General features: G+C 37.3%; 1 non-coding gene and 1 pseudogene across 1 annotated transcript; one reads left to right on the top strand and one right to left on the bottom strand.

The window, feature by feature from the left end:
* Positions 1-3,070: 3,070 nt before the first annotated feature.
* Positions 3,071-10,276, bottom strand: LOC110689116 (annotated as a pseudogene).
* A 187-nt stretch (positions 10,277-10,463) lies between these two features.
* TRNAV-AAC lies at positions 10,464-10,537 on the top strand. Its single transcript has one exon. It is a non-coding gene; the product is annotated as a tRNA-Val (tRNA).
* The last annotated feature ends 6,814 nt before the right edge of the window (positions 10,538-17,351 follow it).

Below are 17,351 nucleotides of genomic sequence, written 5' to 3'. Positions count from 1 at the left end.
CTTCTCCGGCCCTCCCATTCCCGTTTCCAACCACCATTCAAAAAAATACCTCCGAAAAAGCAACCCCTTCAAACCATCACAATCGTCAACATCCAACCAATGGATTCCGACCCTCTTTCGACCACCGGAAAAATGAACAATGCAATCTTCTTCCGACCCCGAACAATGTAACCCTCTTTCGATCCTACTAACTCATCCCCTCTCCCCGGCCTCGACCACCTGAACCCACCCACTTCCAATTCCCACAACCCTAAACGGTCAAAACAAAATCCCTTTCTTTGAACAGCCACGAACTCAGCCACTAACAGCTGAAATTGGCCGATAAAGGGTTGAAATCAACCCAAAAATCGGCCAATAATGGCCAATTTTGTTGGTCATTTTTGGGGAGAGGGGGTTATTTTTTAATGGGGAAATGGTCGTTTAATGTGTGGGCTAGTGCGTCAGAGGTGAGGCAGGGGCTAGACTGTGCTGCACTACCGGTGGTGTGGTGGATGAAGTAGTCATGGGCTAGTGTGTCGAAGGTGGTTGGAGGGACTGGCCTGTGCTATGGTGGTTGGGTTAGTTTTAGGGATTTGAACTTTTTTTTTACATTTTTTTTATTCTCTTTTTTTCAACCAATTATTATTGACACACGTGCACAAAAAAAAACAAAAAAAAAAACAAAACAAAACAAAACACAAATGTTAACCTGCTTAACCGATTGTAAATGGGTGCAATGGGAGCGGATTAGGTACAAAGTTGGGATTAATAAAAAAAAACGAAAACTGGGATTAATTTTGACGAATGGAGCAAAGTTAAGATTAATCATGACAATTTTTCCAAAGATTAAATATCTAAGATAAATAAAATAAGTGAAAGAAATCCCAAATGAACATTAAATAGTTCCAACAAGGGTAACAACCTCAAATCTGATTATCCCAAAAGAGAGGGTCCAAAGATAACTAAAGCAAGTCTATAAAACTGCTAAGAAATAGAGTAAACACTCTGCTCTCAGCCGACTCAACATGATATACTCTTCACCTTCACCTACAAATAACATCAAGGTTCCACAATCAGTGAGGAGTAACTAGCACTTCTCCAATACTTATAGAAATACAAAGCTAACTACTGAAAAGCTAAGGTTAGACACAAGCATAATACTTAACATGTGGGAACATCAACTAAAATAATAATTACCAGTTAAACTCGAGGAAAAAATAAAACATAAAAACATGATTTTAATACAGATCAAGCATGTAAATAGAACAACATAAAAAATATTACCACAAGATTTCAGAATAAAATATAACAACTCAAAACACGGTAACTCATACAAACGATAATTAACACTTATAAAGGTTACTTCCCAAAATCAATAGTATCTTTAAAATAAATAAATTTTAACTACTGTGAAAATAAATTTATATTGAGGCAAGCATATAAAATATGAACGCCGGTGAATTCCGCAGCCCACCACCAAAGGTTTGTTAGGGCAAACCTACAGACGATTCCACAACTGTATGCGTCTAAGTAGGGGTGATATTGAGACTGATCTATTCGTAAAATGTTCAAGCTCGGTTCGGTCAAAGTTCGGTCAAAGCTCGATTTGACGAGGCTCGACTCAAGTTCGAGTTCGGCTCGAAACCTTAACGAGCTGAGCCGAGCAAGTTAAAGCTCGGCTCGAAAGCTCGTGAACAGGCTCGATTAAATATAAACGTGGTGTATTTTAGAAAAATATAAACTTTTTGTTTTTAATTAAAAATTTAAGTATGAATATTTAAAATCTGATTAAGATCTAAAATTCAAAATATAAACCAAATCTAAAAACATACATTTGTTTATTTCGGCCCAAAAATAAAAGCCCAACTTCACATACCTTTAGGCCTTTCATATATAAACTAAAAAAAAAAAAAAACTAAATCCTTTATTTTCTGTCTCCTGCGCTCCCTGGCTCCCTAAGTCCTCAGCTTGCTTCTAACATGAGAAGCTCTTTACTTTCTCCTCTAATCCTCTATTAATCTACTTGCATCAGAAAAAACATTACATCTCCATCTCAATACCAACCCACCACCGCTCCATCGACATCCTCATCGTCACCACTAGCCCAAACGCTATGTCACTACACCTCGTCATCGTCGCCAATATCAATCTCCTTAGCTTGTATGTAAAAGTAAATTTAATCAATTATTAGGGTATTGTAAAAGTTAATCGGATTTTGTGTGTATGTAATCTGGTTTGATAAATTGAATTTATGAGTAGAAATTAATAACATTGGAGTCTACAACATTTTTATTGATTAAATGGTTTAGGAAAAAAAAACAGGCTTTAATCGGGCTGTATGGAGTCACGAACTCGAGCCAAGCTTCGAACCTGCGAATGGAGTCACGAGCTCGAACCGAGCCTAGATTTCTAAAGCTTGTCGAGCTCGAGCCGAGCCTGCTGTGAGACAAACGAGCTCGAGCCGAGCCTACCACTATTCGGGCTCGGCTCGAAGGTTTAGCACCCCTACGTCTAAGAATGGCCAAACTTTTGGTTTTCCTACTCGAGTTTCGGATGACAACAATTAACCTTGAAAATTACAAATTCTGCAGCCCGATGGTTGTCTTACACTCACAAAATATATAAAATTTATAAACATACTTCCTAAACATCGTTTAAACATATTTAGGGATCAACAACCCTAATTTAAAGTATTGCAGGTCTTTACTTCTAAGATCAAATTCAAAATAAATCTCCACCTTCCAAATACATCTATACTACATAATAAAGATCGAAAACAATCATTGTTAAGTTATTATTATTTTATTTTTTTATTTTTTTATAATATAAATCTATTACAAAGTATTATTCTTTTACTATATTATTTTACTTAAATTTCATAAAATATGTTATATAAGTATATATTTTTATGTAATAATAAATATGGATGTGGGTGTGGGGCGGGTACAACCTAAAATCCACCCCCGCCCTATCAACCATGCATGGCGGGTATGGTTTTTATCCCCAACCCTGCCCCACCACCCGCCAAACCGAGACCTATCCCAGCTCCAGTGGGATGGGGATGGGACGGGTCTCCTACTTGACTCGCCCCACTAACCTCCCTAGTGTCACTCTCATAACCCTTGGCGAAACAATGCTAAAAACAGTGTTATTCTACTTTAAAGCACAACGACGTCGACAACTTTGTTTAAAACCGAAAATCATGCCCAAAACATACACATAAACATGGCTCGTCTAGTTTAGGACATACCGAATAGGATTACTTATGAAGCTAAGCATTATAAACAACTTAAACTAGGCAAATGAAACGTTAAAAAAACGATATGGTAAGGCACAAGGTAGCAGCAAAATTTCAAAATTAAGAGGCCATGAGTTCATGCTAAATTACACAAAAATCCATCAAAGACCACACCAAAAAACCATGGATCAACCCCACACAAACCCAAGCATGATACTAATAAATATAGGCTTGAAAAACTAGCAAACTAACATGGATAAACTACTGAAAATCGTCACAGCAGACCTAGCAAAGAAAATAAATGGCAGCATGTACTTGATTTGTCCAATTCATAAACTCCACCTATAATTCACTCAACTATCATATTATTACAGCAAAATAAATTCATGGATTTATGGCCCCAAATTAACAAAAGCTTATTTATGTGTTTAGGCATGAAGTACACAATCTTTTTTTTTTTTTTTTTTTTTTACAACAGCATATTGCAATAACGGAAAACATGAAATAAAACTAGTTACAAGGTTGCGAGAAGGACATACAAAGTAACCTACATTGATTGGCCAATTGGTGAGCTTGTTTTACCTCATCTCGATTTACCTTTAGGATAACACATTGATGAAACGAGGAGGCAGTGCTGCGAATCTCCTTTAGCGTCCAATGAGATTCCATATTAGCCAGCTTCCCATTTGATAGGGAGTTAACTAAGGCTGTAGAGTCTATGTAGATAGAAACCGAGTGCAGACCATTACTAGAGCTCCATTTTAGAGCTCCATTTTAGAGCTGATAGGCAAGCAATGGCTTCTGCATGAAAGGCTGAACTTGTTAAACCGAAGTTCCCTCCAACCCCTATTTCAGCTTAGCCAGGGGTTTGGGAAAAGGTCCACCCTGTGCCGTAGGCTCCAGATTGCGTATGCCAGGACCCATCCATTCTGACTACAGGCATTGTTTGGCTGCCCCTATAGGATTGGCAAAGAAAATCCTTGCCCATCGAGACCTGTAGGAAACCAGGTGGTACAGGAGGATCTGGGTGAAGCAACTTTAGGGTCCCAAGCTTACGAACATCCGGCTTCAGGTAGTTCTTAAGAAGATCAAGTGCCAGAGTGAGGTTAGTGAAAAAGGCTCTGAGATAGTCATTGTCCCCTTCAAAGACCCTCTTGTCTCGAGTCATCCATAAGGACCAAAGAGTGGCCACAAATTTTTGGGTTTGACTACTATGAACCCCATCCTGACTATAAAACAACAAGATATAGATTTGAATCCATTCTTGTAGCGAAATAGATCCAATTGGTTTTTTACAGCTCGGAATGCCACAATTATCCTAGGCATACCAGGCTATAGAACAGTCTAGAAAAAGATGCCTAGCATCCTCCAAATAATTACCACAATATCCACAAATCCCATTCGTATGCATCCCTCTAATCAGAAGGTTCCCATTTACAGGTAAACTATTAGTTGCCAGCTTCCACAAAAAAATGCGCCATTTAGGAGGGATATCAAGGTGCCAAATAATCTTGAAAAAATCAAAAGTTTTCTTCCTATGCAAGGGCTCTGAGGTCTCAAGGAGACCTGCAAGAAAAGCATAGCCAGACTTGACCGTATACTTCCCCGAGGAGTGGTGGTGCCAGTAGAGAAAGTCTTCTTCTTCCATCACAGGTAGGTCAACAGAGAGAATCGCTTGAGCACTCTACCACTTAAAACGATCCCTAACCATACTGACATTCCAACTTCTAGAGGTCTGGTTAATAAGATCAAAAACAGTCCATTTAGAGCTCTGGAGCAAATTTTGGTTGGACTTAACCACCGGGGTTTAACCCATGGACCCATTTGGAGCTACTGGCTAGGATATTTCTTCCTGAGCCAATCTTCCAGACAAAGCCTTTCATGACTTTGAGAGCAAGTTTGTGCATGTTTCCAGGCAGCCAACAACTCACGTAACATATAAGTTTATAGCTGATAATTTCAGCCTACGCATATACCCATACTCATCACCAAATCAACCTATAAGCTTGTTATATTGTCATGACCTTTCATCCTCAAACACCCTAATATATTTACAATATACAAACATGATTATCTAGCATAAATATCAGCAATGAACATGACTAAAACCTCCGTTAATCACCATGCACAAACAGCATACAAAATCAGAAAAATATATAAGCACATAAAAATCATGTCAATTTCTAATACATCCCACTCTAATTTGCACCTACCCTTACCCTAACCTAGCCATGATTTCTAAAGCTTGGAATAGTGCTAGTTACCTCGATAACTTCCGATAAAACCCACAAAAACCAGAAGAACTCAAAATGAACTAGCCCTCTTGATGACCTTGAAACCTATACAAAACCAAGATTGAAATAAGATGATGTATAAAACCATACATGAGGGGGGTGAAAAAGGGAAGGGTCTAACCCATCAAACTTACTTATTTTCACAGCCAAACTAGGAGGGAAATGAGATGATCCATGGAACAATAAAACCCAGCAACAACCTCATAAGAGTTAAGGAAGAAAGAGGAGTAATAAGGAGGCAAAAGAAGGAAGAGTGCAAGCTCCAATGGAATTCTTTTGAGAAATGATTTACCACGGTCAACGGGAAAGGGAAAGTGATGATTATTTGCTTAATGAGGGGAGAAAATATGATGGGTTTGGGAGTTATAAGAGGCAAGAGAATATAAATTGAAGGCTCTCCGATTAAGGGGAGCATTAACTTCAGCAACTAAAGAGTTAATGAAAGAATCCAATATTTAACTTTCAAAGCCAACTCAAATAGTAGTAAACTACCAATTTCCATGTCCAAATCAGACCAAACACCTCTTAGGTTATACCCCAAACACCTAAATTTGGTTCGGTACATAAAAAGTAACCTTAGCATATTTTGCCTCCACCAACTCAACTAAAAACCATAAATAAATAATTAACAAGTAATTAAAATTATTTTATATATTTCTTTCAAAAAAAAAAATATTTTTATATATATACACACATAATCATTCGAAATTTACTGGTTCAAAAAAATATGGGGGGTATTACAGCGTTCCTATTCAAGGGGGATTGGAACATGTCAACTAAAAAATGTTTATATCAAGAATTAAAATCAGGTCCATTAGAAAATAAATAAAAGTCATATCACCTTTGCTATCTAATACTTTTGTTTATTTACGCTTCTTAAATATAGTTTATGTATGGCAAAAGAAATTATTTATTTATTTATTTTTATACAAATTATTTTTTCAACTAAATCTATAATAAAAGTATTTAAGATTATTATAATACAACAAAACTATAATTTGAAGTAAAAAATATTTAACGTATAGTCCGAGGCATTGTCTGGGCTAAACACTAGTTTTAATTGTAAAATGTGAATTGATAACCGTGAAATCATCAACAATGCAATTTTTTCTTTTTACAAAAAAAAAAGGACCTAAACATTTTTTTTAATGATTCTGAACCCACCCTTCGAAATCCTAAATACGCAACTGAATATAGTAATACGCTAACTCTGACAAACTTCTAGCAGTCTAGCACTGTCTTTTAAACTTACTCTTCTCTTCATATGATTTTTGAAGGAAAGCGGGAAAATGGGCAGAAAAAAAAGCTCCAAATGCACCAAATGTCAAATGTTGTAACGACGCTCATTAATCTAGTCATTTAACCTTGAATATTGATTAGTGCTAGACTGCCAAGCTACCGAACTGTTTGTTCCAGTTTTCATATATACCAAATTCATCTGGTGAAACCGATGGCCTCACCTCCTGCAAAGCATCTTTAAAATCCTACAAAATAATAGCAGAGGCATGGCTTAACTAGCTTTAAAAAAAAAAACCTTACCAACTGTAACATGAGTATTGAATAGCAATTTCAAGCAAGACGTGCTTACCTGCAAAGTTACTGGCCTCGTCCATTTTGTCCAGCTTTGTAATTTCTATGCCCTGCCTCAAAGCATCTCTAAGTGGACCCATAGAAGCATCCTTCACAAGATTTTTCATATCCGATCCAGAGTAAACTAGGATGGGGTGAGATACAAATGGTAAAAACATAACAGATGATGACCATGTTTGGTAAATGGCTTTTAGGTGGCTTTTTGGTTAGCTTTTGGCTTTTGGCTTTTTTATGAGGTCAAACAACCAAAAAATATGTTTGGTAATTGGCTTTTTAGCCAGTGAAAAAGCTGGCTTTTAAGCCAAAATGAAATAGGTGCTTTGAGTAGCTTTTTTGTGGGCTTTAAGCTTGTTGGCCCACAAATTATCTAATAAACAGGCAACTACCTTTACTAAACACTTTTACAAACAGTCAGCTTTAACAGCCAATTTCAAAAGTCATTATAAACAGCCAAACATACCAGCTGGTCAAACAAGCCAAGTGAACCAGCCAACCGCCAACAGCCAATTGTCAAACAAGGCCGATGTGTGATCGCAAGGTTGGTAAATAGTGAATAAGCTAAAAACCTTCAGTCAATTTGCAGATCATGTCCATATCCTCTTCTGAGAGTCTAAACAGCCCATCTTTTTCGAAGAGATTACGTACAATCCAGGCTCTTGCTTCTGTCCATTCAAAATATTTTTATTATAAGCTATCAGTGATATCTGCTGGAAATTCAACCGATGGGCAGAGACACAGACCTGCAGAAGGGAGTGGTATGTACAGTCGTTTCGTAACCCGCCTCCTTGCTGCTTCATCAAGCTCTTGGGGCCTATTTGTAGCTCCTGCAGAGTACACATAATTTACATGTTAATTGATATCCGAATCAAAACATAAAAAAAGACCATTGGGTGCAATGCCTAAGCATAAAGAGTCCACTATGCCATGCCCATGAAAACACTGATGCAACAGCCTAGACCTTGGCATCCAAGTGCAACCAAATTGGCATCAGCAAAGACTTCAACAAGAATAAAATAAGAGGTTAGGGAAGCTCAACTTTTACAAGATAATCATAAAGTTAAACATCTTAGCTTGAAGTCAAAGCTAAATATACTGTAAAATTTGAACTAATATCAATCTTTAGCAGTTTATCTAGTATTAACTCCACCTAATGTGGCAGGTTGTACGATAAAAGAGCATCTATAGTCAAGTTTGATAATCTGCCATAAAAATATGAACAATCACCTATGAGCAGAATCTGTTCACTTATACTGTCAAAGCCTTCCATCTCAATGAGAAACTGAGTCTTGAGTCTCCTACTTGCTTCATGCTCACCTTCTGATTAGCGCTATCATAAAATAAACTTTTATAAAATTTCTCAGCAATAGTAAAAGTTATGATTCATGGAGGAACTGAATTAATTCATCTTCAAAAATATAATTAAATATGTGGTCACAATTTTCTGTTCAAGCCTCCTTTTTATTGATTTGAAACCCCAAGAATGTCATAAACTGAGACAAATACTTGCTTCTGCAGTCAAGTCCATATAGAAGCAATAAAACTACAAAATCCCTTTTCCTCCAAAGCTAAAGGTCAGAGACCAGCATTACCTGCGACAGAAGGGAATCAATTTCATCAACAAATATAACTGCTGGTTGACGGCAACCGGCAACTCCAAAAAGAGCCCTCACTAGCTTTTCACCCTCCTCGATCTGCATTTTATCAACACATCAAGATCTTAGCTCTAACATAAAATGCATCACACGCCAATTTGCACTTCTTGAACATAAAATTCAGAAGATAATAGCAGAGTCTGTATCTGAATCTTAAGGCAAGCTTGAATTAGGAAACAATGAATTAAAGTGGGGTAATAAGAGAAAATCAAGCCAAGGAAGATTGGTAGAAGTAGACAGGTGGTGGTAATTAAAGGATGGATGAAGCGATTATAATCTTCATTTTGGGCTTCCTAGGGAGAGGGAAGAGGGGATGCTTAAACTAGACGGTAATAAATAAGAGGTAATGATTTCCCCACGGCCCACCTCAACCACAACTGCAAACTACACCTGTCTTTCTTTTCTTTATTCTCTCTTATTAACCACCCTTAATTCTTCACACCCAATCCAAGCACCACCACACTTGAACCTTGAACAAATTAAGTTCTACATATCAGATGAAATGAATTTAAATTCATCAGAGAACAAAGTTATATATATAAGGAGAGCAGATAAGGAATTCCTAGGAAAAAAAGGCAACAAAATTCTAAGGTGGCAAGAGAAATGTATAGTTTGCAGCAAATTGAACTGGAAAACTCCCTATTTTTTATGAGAATGTGACTTAGAATAACAAGCAAGCAGAAAACACAAAACAGAAAAGTTTTATATATAAGGATAGCAGATAAGGAATTCTTAGGAAAAAAGGCAACAAAATTCTAAGCTGGCAAGAGAAATGTATAGTCTGCAGCAAAATGAACTCGAAAACTCCCTATTTTTTATGAGAACGTGACTTAGAATAACAAGCAAGCAGAAAATACAAAACAGAGTGAACAATGCAAAAATCTTTGGACCCAAGGTTTTATACTTACCCACATACTAGTCAGTGAACTGGCAGATATGTAAAAAAATGTTGCTTTAGCCTCTCCACCTATAGCCTCCCAATAATTGTTTTACCAGTTCCCTGAAATAAATATATGAGACAATATTCATGAAACAGTAGCTTTTAGGCCACTTGCACTTCACAAGTAAAGAGCTGCAGTACTTACAGGTGGACCAAAAAGCAGAAGACCTCTTCCTGGAGCACGGCATCCTTTGAAAATGTCTGGGCGCAATAGAGGCCAAACCACCATCTCTGTCACACATTTCTTGGCATGCTCTAAACCAGCTGTAACAAGAAGACAATGACTGCTAGTTTCACAAAAAGGAGCATTGCATATAACAAATGCAAATTACTAATGTCATCCCAGCGCACATTTGGATCTCGGTCCATGATCTCATTGCTAACATGTTCAACTGACGTCTTTTTGAGAGCGAGAATCGAGAAAACCGAGGAGACGAAGACTGAGAAGTTGTGCGGAAGAATAATCGCGGTTCTCTAAAGCGAAATCGGCGCCGAAGAGTAGAAATTGAAGACGGTTGATATTGTTATCGACTTCTTTCCTCCAATTTTGCTGGTTTTCTTCTCTCTCCTCTTGTTTCGCCATTGTTGCACTCTTTCAAGCTCATTTCTTACTGTAACTTCAGGAGAGAGAAAGGAGAGAGATATTTTGTCAAGGATTTTCGGATTTTTAATTTTTATTACTACTGTAGTATACATTTCCCGCTAATTTTCTGTTTTAGGCTATTGACTTTAAGACTAAGTTATATATTTAGAGTACTTTCTTCAGAAGAGGTTTCGTGGTGTAGTTGGTTATCACGTCAGTCTAACACACTGAAGGTCCCCAGTTCGAGCCTGGGCGAAGCCATTTTCCCCCGTTTTTTTTTAAAAAAATTCTTGATTTAATATGGAAAAAGAGAAAATAGAAGTTTTTCTTCACAAGAGATAATCTTTCTTTTTTGACGAGCATATATAAGGGATTGACATAATATGGAAAAAGGAGAAAATAGAAGTTTTTCTTCACAAGGGATAATCTTTCTTTTTTGACGAGCATATATAAGGGATAATTTAAAATTCTTAATGCCCTAATGAAAAGCTAAAGGGAGGGGAACTAAGTTGATTACACATAGCTTTTGAAATACTTCATTCCATGAAGGAAAAAAAAGGGTTCTAAGGGCCTCTTTGCTCTTAAACTTGACTTAGAAAGTGAACTGTTAAATGTCGCTCTCATTTTACATATTAACGCTCCTTTTTTGACATGGAGGGACGATATTGCCCTTTGTGTAAGTTGTAGTGTATAATGGTATAATATCATTCCCGACCCCTCCACTTACTAACACGTGGTAAAAAAAATCCCGACACTACCACATCCGACCCCACCACATTCGATCTACCACCAAAAATCCGAGTTTTAAAAAAACAAAAATTATTAAGCATTAGCGACGGGTATAGGACGATAGATGACAACAACGTTCGGACACCGGAAGCTTTGTCGGAGGATTCTGTAAGTCGTCGTACTTTTTTAAAAAAAAATTTGAAAAAAAACATCCGCCTAAAAAATTAGGATCCGCCTAGGTGGATCCACTTAAAAATTTAGGATCCAGCTAGGTGGATCCTAAATTTTTGGGCGGATGTCATGTTTGGGGTTTTTTTTTATATGTATTATTATTATTGTAATCTTTGTATATTAGTAGTAATCTTTCTATATTATTAATCTTTGTATATTAGTAATCTTTATAGTATTAGAATCTTTGTGTATTATTAATCTTTGTATATTAGTATTCTTTGTATATTATTATTGTAATCTTTGTATATTAGTAATCTTTGTATATTATTATTGTAATCTTTGTATACTACCTCTGCTTCATTTTACTCGCAACAAAGGACATGTTTGTGGAGGCCGAGGCAAAAGATTGAAAGCTTGATTATGGAAATATAAAGGTATATGTTTAACTATTAATCCAACCCAAAAAAAAAAGGAAAAATAAATTCAACCTTAATTAAATTAAATACCCCACCACCACCCACACCACCAAGCAGCAACCCAAGCCACCCACCACCACCCCAGCATCACCGAAACCACCCACCACTACCCCAGGATCACCGAAACCACCCACCACCACTACTCAGCATCACCGAAACCACCCACCACTGAAATCGATGAACCCGACACCACAACCACCACCGACGCACCCCAACACCACCACGAACGGATCAAAACCCAGCCGTCGCAACCCACCATACCATCCTTGAAAACCCACACAACCACGAACACCGTAGACCCCCCCCCACCACCACCACCACCACCACCACCAACCAAGTGAAACCACACAATCTTGAACCCACCAACACGAAAATCCTTAAACCCACCACCACCAACCCACAAACCATGAAAATCCTAGAACCCACCACCACCACCAACTAGGGCTGGCAAAAGCTGACCCAACCCGAAAACCCGATACGAACCCGACCTGAAAATAGCGAGTTAGGGTTGAGATTTTCGACCCGAAAAGTTAAATGGGTTGACACGAACCCGACCTGATAAATAAATGGGTTAGGTTAAGGTTGAAAATTCCAACCCGAATATGACCCACTTAACCCGAAAATATTTTTGGGTCATGATAATCGAACCTTGATCAGTAATTTCTTTTAAAAAAAAAACTGAAAGAAAGCTAATAAAATAAGCCCAAAGCCCATACATAGCCATATATGTCCATATAAAAACTAAAACCCTAAATTCTATCCAATTCTCACTCCTCTCATCACTCATCAGCCATTGGAATTCATATTCTCTCCCATATTTCATTTTTTCTCTCTCTTCAACTCTCAAGATATCAATTCCTAAAATCCTTTGCAAGTGTTCCTCCTTCATGTCTTCTTCACCTTCACAGACATCAAGCTTCAAGTTGCTAGTTTTCAAGAACTTTCATCAATTTTTATTGTAGTTTGCCGATTTCGATTTTTTTTAACGTTATTGTATTGTTTTGCTTTGAGATTTTTGTTGTTGTTCATGTTAAATTGCAAGAAAATACACTTAAAAATTCTGTTATTAATTTCTATTGTTGTTATTTTTTTTGATTAAATTTTTACAATTTACCAAATTTATACGGTGTTGTTCATATAATTTATATGATTTACCTAATATCAGATTATTATATGAATCACTTAACCCATATCAGATTAATATTTGGAGAAAAAAAAAATCAAGTCAGTTTCAAGTTAAAGCAAATTGATTCAAAAAAAAAAAAATCAGGTCAAATAAGGTCAATATCGGGTTGACCCGAACCCGAAAATATCAGGTTCAGGTTGGGGTTTTCAACCCGAAAAGTTAAATGGATCAGGTTCGGGTTGGGGGTAGCTGACCAGAAAATTAGTTGACCCGAACACGAACCCGACCCGACCTGATCCATTTGCCAGCCCTACCACCAACCCACAAACCACGATTATCCTAAAACCCACCACCACCAACCCAACGAAACCACTCAACCTTGAACCCACCACCAACCCACGAACCCACGACGCCACCACAACCCACGAATCTAGCAACCACAAACAAACTTACCACGAACCCACAAATTGTAGGCGTCGCTCGAAGTGCGCCTACGTTAAAAGCATGTGGTGAATATGCTTGACACTCTTAGGAAGTGGGAATTGACATATACGATTAGGGACAAGGAAAGTAGGGAGTCGCCAACAAGTTTTAAAGGAACTTGTAAACCGTTGATCACGGATCATAAAAGGCAACCACGATAAAGGGACAACGAAGGCAACAACGATTGACCCGTGAAGGTTACACCCCATTCATAATCCATGAAATTACTAACTCCATATGGTTCGGAACCACGAAAGGAGGATCGGGGATGGTGGTACGAAGTGAGTCATGGAGTCACATTCGCCCGTATTGGCCTCTACTCGATTCTTATAGTGAAAAGCATTCATGCAATCTCAAAGGCATACAAACAGAGATTTGATTTTCTCCAAACTATTATTAGGCTAAATTGGTTGAATATTAATGCAACACATAATTCTAAAATATTTGTGATCACTTGAATTAAGCAACAAGATTAAAAAGGAACCTAAACCGGCTGTCCAAATTATCTTATTAGGCGTGATTTTCAATTACATATTCCCTTTAAACATGCAATATTGTGATCATAATAAATAATAGAATAATTAACATTAATATAGGAAGCAATTTAACAATAATTCCAACAATACAAAATCGTTAGAAAAATAATAGTATTAAAAGGAACATAATTCTTACTTTGATTTTGTTTGCTTGCAACTACAAAATAATAAACGAGTTAGTAACTTCAAGGAAATAATAGAACAATAATTAAATTAAATTAAATTAAGTAGAGTTGATTTAGGGCCAAACCCTCAAACAGTTCTACCTTTCACGCCTTGGCTTAAGGACAGAACCACGAGAAAAGTATGGACTCCTAGGAGTGCTTGAAGAAGGAATTTTGAAAGAATAAGGGTAGGCTAGTGTTTAGGCTAGAGCATAGAAGAGAGAAAAAACTAGAGAATTAATTGATGCCCCCGTATATCAGAAATAAGGGGGTATTTATAGAAAAAATGTGTTGAGGGAACACACAGAACCCTTAAATGATAAAAACCCTAAAAAAGTATCCCGCGACACGGCAAAGTGTACCGTGACACGGGAAATCCCACCGTCAGACGAGAAACATTCCCTTGACACGATGCACATTTTGTGTGATGCGGGAAATGTTTAGTGAACGGGGGAGAAAACGCGTTAAGGGTTTACGCGGAAAGGACACGGAAATTCCCGTGTCACAGCAGGTTTCCCGTGTCACGGGGAACCCCATCGTCAGACGGGAAAGTTTCTCGTGACACGGTGGACTGTTGCCGTGACGCGGGAATTTTTCAGTCCGCTTTTCTGTCTAAATTCATTTTTAACCCTAATTTCGTTCAGCATTTTAAGTACCGATTGATAATTTCGGGCCATATTCTGATTTTATTATTATTTGGGCTAAAATAAACAGTAAAATAAAAAAAAAAAAAAAGGTTTGGGCTAAAATTAAATAATAAGTTTGGGCTGAAATTAAAACTATGCTTTGACCAAACATCAAGACTAATCCATGGACTATTCAAAAATTGAATTTAATCAAATACGATTTTTAAGCACTCTCGGGATTAAATATTGAACCGACCAATAGTGGCGGTGAAAGGTTGTTCATCATCGGGTTTGGTTTTGGGGAGACATTTTTAGGTGTCTATACAAACCCTTCTCTATCATCGATTACAACATTAATTGGTCAAATTTAATCATCAAAACTCTAGATCTAGAGTTTTGATGGTTAAATTTGACAAAAAAACCTTCGAATTTGGGTTTCATAGCCAAATGAGGAAACAAAAGGCGAAGGAAGAGAGAGAAAACAAAGGCGGCGATGTAGGTGGTGGTTTCCATTAAAGATGTTGGTGGTGGTAGTGGCGGTGGTGATGGTGGTGGTTTCCATTGAAGGTGGTGGTTGCCATTGAAGGTGGTGATTATGAAGGAAGAGAGAGAAAACTTATGAAAGAAGATGTTGGATGTAGATGGAGGGGAATGAATTAGGATGAATATAGTGATAAGGTGAAATTAATTAACCTTACATATTAAGGTAATAAGAACAAACTTATAATTTAATTAGGATGTTTATAAAAAAAAAAGTAAGGGTAAAATTGTCATTTTATGGTCAAAAACTTACTAAAAAAGGAAAGACAATAATTTGTTGCGAGTAATGTGAAGCAGCCATTTTAGGAAACTGTTGCGAGTAATCTGAAGCGAAGGTAGTATTATTATTGTAATCTTTGTATATTAGTATAAGAGTGAAGTATGAGAGTTGTGAGTGTCGTGGAGTGAGTCGTGGGTATTTATTTGATAGGGGTAAAAATGTAAAATCCTAAAAAAAATGCGAATGATGCTTAGTAAAAGGGGAGCAACGTTTTACAACCCCACTTAGAAAAGGCTTATGTTAGGCTAGAGTGGCCCTTCATAAAACTTTGTTAGCAATCCTTCAACTTCCCTAAAGACTCCATTTCTCTTATCATGTCTTGCATCACCTCTCTCACTTCAAAAATCCCTATCAATGGCAAGCTGTCACACATTTTCATTTTCATTCTCTAGAGGTATTAGACAAGGGGGGCCTTTGTGGTCCCCTTACATTTTCATTCTCTATCTTGAATACCTTTCCAGAATGATTCATGATGAATGTCACAAGAAGAATTGGATGCCCTTCAGATTCAAAGGAGGTAGTACTCTAATATCACATCTCCTCTTTGCTGATGATTTGCTGCTATTTGGGGTGGCTAATAAGAAAACTCTACTGTATTTAACTTAGAATGAAAAAATTTTGCGCTCTTTCTGGCCAGAAGATAAATGAAGACAAGAGGCAAATCTACTTCTCAAAAAACACCCCAATTAGCTAGCATTGTGGATGACTTTGAACAAGCCTTAAATGTGACTAAATAATTAGCTAATCTAGGCACATATCTGATCCCCTTTCTGAGAAAAAACCCACTAAAACCCAGTTGTTTAAAATCATTGAGAAAATGGGGAAAAAGCTTGCAGCCTGGTAAACAAACACTCTTTCAAGGGGAGGGAAACTGATCCTACTCTAATCAACCCTTCTCTTTATCCCTAGACACCAAATGACTTGTCTAAAGTTTCCCAAATACATTACAAATAAACTAAACTCCATTTGTTCAAATTTCCTTTGGGGAGGGGGAGGAAATTCCTTTACTAAGAAAAAAGAGAAGGGAGGTCTAGGTTTTCTCAATCATGATGAACTGAACAAGCTTGGGTTGGCAAGACTGTGTTGGATGTTAGATGGGAAAACAAACTACGCAAGGAAGATTTTGTTTGAAAAGTATGTGAGGAATAAAGGATCCCACATTTGGAATGCCTTAGGGAAAGGTTGGGATATTTTCAAAGAGAACCTCAAATGGGAACCTGGAAATGGAGACACCATCAACTTTTGGGATGATGCATGGCTTCATGCAGAGAATATCAAAAGAAAACTAATAGGTCCTCTGACTATCTGAGCTTAAGCTCAAACCCTGAGCTCTCTACTAATCCACTCCAAACAGGAGTTAGAAGAAGCAATTTAATTCTACCTGATGAGTTGTTTGCCAGGATTCATAATATCAACCTGTCATTGACTCTAACTTCACCTTGCGGAGTAAAAAAGGCAAGTTTGATAGCAAGCTAGCCAAGGATTGGCTTGTTAATAATAAGGCTCAGCCTCACCAGGCTCCTCATTTTCAAACCATTGATTAGAGGACCATATGGTTAGCTGATACTTACCCTAAAATTAAGTTGTTCATTTGGCAACTTATCTAGGACAAACTTCCTACAGCATCAAATCTCTTCTTTAGACATGTTGGACCATCTAGAAAATGTATTTTTTTTTTCCTTCGAAAGAAGAGGATTCATCCCATATCTTCCATTCCTGCCTAGAGCCACTGAATTCTGGTCAAAACTAGTAATTCCACCTAGCTGCTCTAAATCTCCAACTAAACCCCTGCATTCTTGGGTGTCAAACAATCCATAAAGCAACTCCATCTCCTTTTCTAACATTCCATGGAATATCCTCTTTTCTTTTGTCATTTGGCACATATGGAAAAGGAGAAACCAATGAATCTTCTCAAACACAAACCAAAACCTTAAAAAATTAGTT

This window comes from Chenopodium quinoa, unplaced genomic scaffold (genome assembly GCF_001683475.1).
Source record: "Chenopodium quinoa cultivar QQ74 unplaced genomic scaffold, ASM168347v1, whole genome shotgun sequence".
In the NCBI taxonomy this organism is placed as follows: domain Eukaryota; kingdom Viridiplantae; phylum Streptophyta; class Magnoliopsida; order Caryophyllales; family Amaranthaceae; genus Chenopodium; species Chenopodium quinoa.
This window is presented reverse-complemented; position numbering and strand designations above follow the sequence as displayed.